Here is a 5472-nt window from a genome sequence, read left to right as displayed (position 1 = left end):
CGTTTCCTAGCTCATCTCCTTTCCCTCTCTTGATTAGTTAGTCCTTGAGATCCTGCCTTCCCTTTCCTTGTATTATATCTTTCTATTTGTATTTCTTCAATAAAGAAGAAACTTGATCACTTGTTATTTTTTCATTTTTTAACTACATATGTCATTTGGTTTCCTACCTATATTGTCTCTGCTTTCTGGCACTGCTGAGTGGCAAAGGAACTATTCAATCTGTGACCCAGATTTTACATGTATTAAATTTATCTAGTTAGGGTAGTCTTTGCGAAAACAGGATCTTTACCTTCATACAGACTGGCAAAGCAGAAAAAGTTATATTTTCAATGGCTCTATTATGTTCTATCATTTTCCAAGCACTTTACTTGGCTCTGCGCTCATCTTGTTTCCTTTGCCTGGCAATAAATGCTGTTAGTTTTTGCAGGAACAACACCTTCTCTTTGAAGCTTCAGGACTTTCCTCAGAGCTCTTTTTTGAGCAAATATACTAGTACTTTTCTTGAGTTCCATTTTATCCAAGGATTTTTTAATGAGACAAATTGAGGACATTACTTATAAAAACAGTATCCCCACCCCCACACCCTACATGTACAGAACTTCAATTCTGCCTGGAGGCTGCAACAGGTGGACGAAACAAAATGAACAAGTAAATAAGTATAGAATATCTCATTAATATTTACTAAATAGTAAATATAGAATATTTCAATCACTCAAAGTGGTGTAAGAATAATAATGCAGGGCACTAGATATAAAGAAATATTGAGCCTTTGTTGTTTGTTTGTTTGTTTGTTTTGTTTTGTTTTCAGTGTTGAGCCATACTGGGATATGCTAAGTAAGTGATTTATCTACAATAAAGCACGGTCTTCAGCTCAAGGTATAATTTTTAATTGGGATCTTTAAGAAAAAGCCTTTGAAGGAGAAATTTTATCATTGATTGGAATGAAGTCAGGCAAGTTATGCAGAGATCTGCAGTGGTGGTAGCAGTCATATTATATGCAGAGCCAACAGGAAGTACAAAGGACTTAAAGTCTAAGACACACTTAATGTGTTTTTAGAGTGCAAAGAGCCCAATGTAGGTAAAGCTCAATAAAAACAGGCAATGTTCTAGGCAATATGACTGTAAAAGTTAGGGAAAGATTATTGGAGTACTTATAAGTTAGGTAACAAGCAGAGAATATTTAGAAAAGGAGGGAGGGAGCATGATATGATGGAATGCATACTCTGGTCAATTTGCAAAGAGCTGCCTGTGTTTGGCAGAGGCAAGAGAGGAATCTGCTATGTCAATTAGGAAGCTAGTGTAAAAGTTGATGGTGCTTAGACTAAAGCAACTAAAGAAGAGTTGAAGAAACAAATAGCAATGAGACAGTTTCACAATCGATTACTAGCACATTTTCAATAATTAATACATTGCATATTGTTTTCTTAGTGGTTATTCATTGCACAAGATGCAGACCTGATATCCTGTCTCAAACGCTATTAGAAAAAAACCTCTCTATTCATTGAATTAAGAGAATGGAGCTGTATATCTATCCTAACTATTTTGAGTATACAGATACAAAATGGTTGTTCATTTGTATCCCCCTTTTTTGGTCAGATACACTTTAAAGATAGACTTGACAGTTACAGGTCTGGCCAAATACCTCAGCAGATTAAAGCACCTGCAGGCACGCACAGAGGCAAAAGGGCTGAGGGTTCAATCTCCAGGCCTGCTGTGCCAGCCCGGCCTCCAGGGTGCGCTGAGATGGTGATTGAGACTGGGCATGGTGGTGCACATCTGTAATTCCAGCACTTGGGAGACTGTAAACAGGAGGATCCCTATGAGTCCAATCTAGTAGTGAGACTCTGAACACCCTGTAGACCTTTCCCTAAAATACAGGAAAAAAAGTTGACAGTTGCCTGGTATCTACTTATATTCTTTATATCATATTTCCCAATTCTCATTATGAAACTGTGGACTCATCTTTGCTTGCAAGCTGTATTCCTTAAATTTTAAAATTTAATGTCCCACTCTCTGAGTATAATAACCTTTGATCCTTTTAGTATTTCTCTTTCCTTTCCTCTGCTATGCTCATATTCTACCTTATTAATATTCCTGGTCTTTTTATTCCCACCCATCACTTTTCTATCAGGTCACTAGTTATCTTTGTCTTTCTTCCAATAATCGTCTCAAGCTGCATCACCTATCATCATCATATCCTGCCCACTACAATTCTATATATTTACTTCTTTTAAGCCCCTTGCAAACTCACCTGCTCTCAAGCTCAGTGAAGTGTCTCACATCTTACCTCATGAGCCATAAGGATGGGATGTCTCAGCACATCACTGCATGCTTACAAGTTAACCTCTGTGCATATGCAGTTTCTGTGTTTTTTGTCTTCCTGTCCCTCTTTTTCTTCCATTCTCAATAAATTATTTTCCTGTGCTCTGTATATTATGCTTTCCCTTGTCATCAGGATCCAAATTCCACCATGATGTGTTTATCAGCTCTTCTTCCTTATGACAAATGTCTGAGATAATCAATTTACAAAGTAAACAAGGTTTATTTTGGCCACAGATTTGGATGTTTCATTTCATAATCAGTTAGACCTGCTGTTTTCAGGTTTATGGTGAGGTAGTACATCATAGGTGGAACACATCACAGAACAAAAGTTCTTGTCTCCTGGCTTAAAAGAAAGCAGAAAAAGAGAAAAGAGCTTCACTTTTATGATTTAAACACCTCCCACTTTTTCCCACCCCCAAAGGACAAAGCTATCCCCTCAGAGAAGCACTTTAGAGACCTAGAATTTTATCACATGGGTCTCTGGAAAACATTTTTCTAAATCATAGCACACATATCCCCTCTTTAAATTTTCCAAAAAAATTTCTCAATCACCTATCATCTCTAAATATCATATAACCTCTTACCTTCCCTATAATTGCTATGTAGAAAAAATGCGTTGAAGTTACTGTTGCTTCTCACTGTCCATCAACATTTCAATTCCTGTTTAACTACCAATCTATCGCTTCACTAAAACTTCTTTTACTAGGCTCACAATGTGTATTCCAAGTGTTAAACATAACGGACAAACTTTAGTATTTTATTCATAAAATAAACATTGTACTTTTGTGTTCATCATACAAGTCTCTTGATAATGTGACTCTCATATTTCTAGTTTAATTTCCCTGTTTCCTTCTACACATTCTGCATTTTAGCCATGTTCAACTATTTGAAATTCAAGAATATGCAGTGATTTTTTTTAGTGGTCTAGCTCCTTTCTACAGGTTGTATATCTCTACTGGAAATCTCTTATGTATATTTCTATTTCAAGATAAGACTAGACTAGCCTAACTGTGACAACCAAATAAATTCAGTTAAAATAAACAGACAAGCATTTGACCCCCAAGTAAGCCCTAAATACCCTTTTATGCTTTTTTCCACTAGTAAAGAAAGAGAGAGAAGTTAATATAAGTTAATACAAGTTATATATACTATAAATGCCAGAGTGGGTAGTTTTAAGTGTTTCTCAAACTCTAGTTTATGAAAATTACTTGAAACCTTCTTTGTAGGGAAATGTTACATACAAAATATTGCTTCAGCAAAATAATCCAGACTCAGACAGTTAAATATTGTGTGTTTTCTCTTATATGAGAAATTGTTTAAAAGTAGAGATGACAAAAAACTAGAAGGCTGTCTTTTGGATATGAGGAAGGTTATAAGGGAAAAGAAGAGTATATATCAATGTATCAAAATAAATTGCATTCCTTGTTGATATTAAAATGTACTAATAAGAAATATTATATTTTTAGTAAAAGAAAGCTTAATTGGTAGATTATATTTCTAATTCAATTAAAAAACAGATTGTCTGGCTGGTGGTATAGCTCAGCAGACTAAGTGCTTGCTTAGGTAAGCGCAGGGGCCAGGGTTTTATCTATGGTACTGCCTGTCATGCTGGCCCAGCCCCTGAGCATGCTGAGCCAGCGATGGAGTCCAGGAGTGGTGGCGCACGCCTGTAATCCCAGCACTAGGGAGGCAGAAATCAGGAGGATCACTACAAGTCCTAGCTGAGCTGCATAGGGAGAACCTGCACCAAAAAAAAAGAACAGGGGGCCGGGGAGATGGCTCAGTGGAATAAGTGCTTCCCTGGCAAGTGTAAGGGCCTGAGTTCAATCCCCAGTTCTGCCAAAAAAACCCAAAACAAAACAAAAATAAAACCAAAACAGATGGTTTACCTAGTTGTTTTAACTTGTATCTCCTTTCTCTAGTACTGAGAAATTTGACTTCTATTGACTATTAGTATAGTTATTTGATTTATGCTAATATGTAGCTTTTAAATTTTCAAATGAATTCTAAAAGTCAAAACAAGTAGGACTTGAATTCTTTCCACATTTACTGTTTTCAGTATTTAGTTCAAATTATGTTGACTGTGTTTTCTTTCCAATGAAGTAACTCTTTCCTCTAACATCATATTTCCTAATTAAGACACCATTAAATCAACAATACTTTGCTTTAGGAAATGTGTATGAGAGTGTTATATAGAAGAGAATTAGAGGCAGAGAGATCAGTTAGGAATTTCAGTAGCTAACAAGTAATATGCTAGGCCTCTGAATAAGTTAGTTACTGTGACAATGAAAATAATAATGAAACACAGAAAAAACACTTGAAAGGCTTGGTAATTATACATTGGAAGTAAGGGACAGAAGATAAAGTAAAACTCCAAAATTTTCTAACTAAGTTGCTAAAATCATGATATTGGCACTAATTATATTCCTAGCCTTGGTGAATTGCTTTCAGGGAAAGAAGATACACTTTCTTTTTAAAATACACTTTATGTTGATTGATGAACCCATTAGACAAGATGATTTATGTAAGAATATGAATGATAGAGACAATATTGTGACTCCCAAAAGCTCTAACCTAGGTAAATAATACCGAAGACAATCCAAAGCTAAAAGCTTAAAATTTTGAGTCCAAGAAACTGATAAAATTTGCTGCAATATATTTTTAGTGAGATATTTCTCATTTATAGAATTCACTCTTTTAAAATCAGTTTTGTTATTATTTTTCTGTCAAAATTGTGAAATATCCTCAGTATAAAATGTGTGGTTATAAATATGTAAAGAAGAAAAGAATAAACTCACTTAAAGTGCTACCTTTCAAAGTACAGTAAATATGATATACTGGTATATTAAACTGCAGCTTCTTCTCCAGAAATTGCATACATCAACAGAATATTAGAATGCCCATTTGTAAAAAAAAATCACTATTCTTTTTCATTTTTATTAAGTTGCTAGCTGGAAAATAATTCCACTTTTTGTTTATGTTTTACCTATAACTTCTCATGATTTTTTCAGATATTTACTAGACTGATTTGAATAATTCTTTCAAGTGCTTTGCTTGTTTTGAATTGGCATGCCCATTTCATTTACTCTTCTTAAAGTCCAGTTGAAAAAAATTCTCATGAAAGATTTCCAAACTCAGGGGGCCAGGGAG

Source organism: Octodon degus, unplaced genomic scaffold, assembly GCF_000260255.1.
Source record: "Octodon degus isolate 3935 unplaced genomic scaffold, OctDeg1.0 scaffold00103, whole genome shotgun sequence".
NCBI lineage: Eukaryota > Metazoa > Chordata > Mammalia > Rodentia > Octodontidae > Octodon > Octodon degus.
This window is presented reverse-complemented; position numbering follows the sequence as displayed.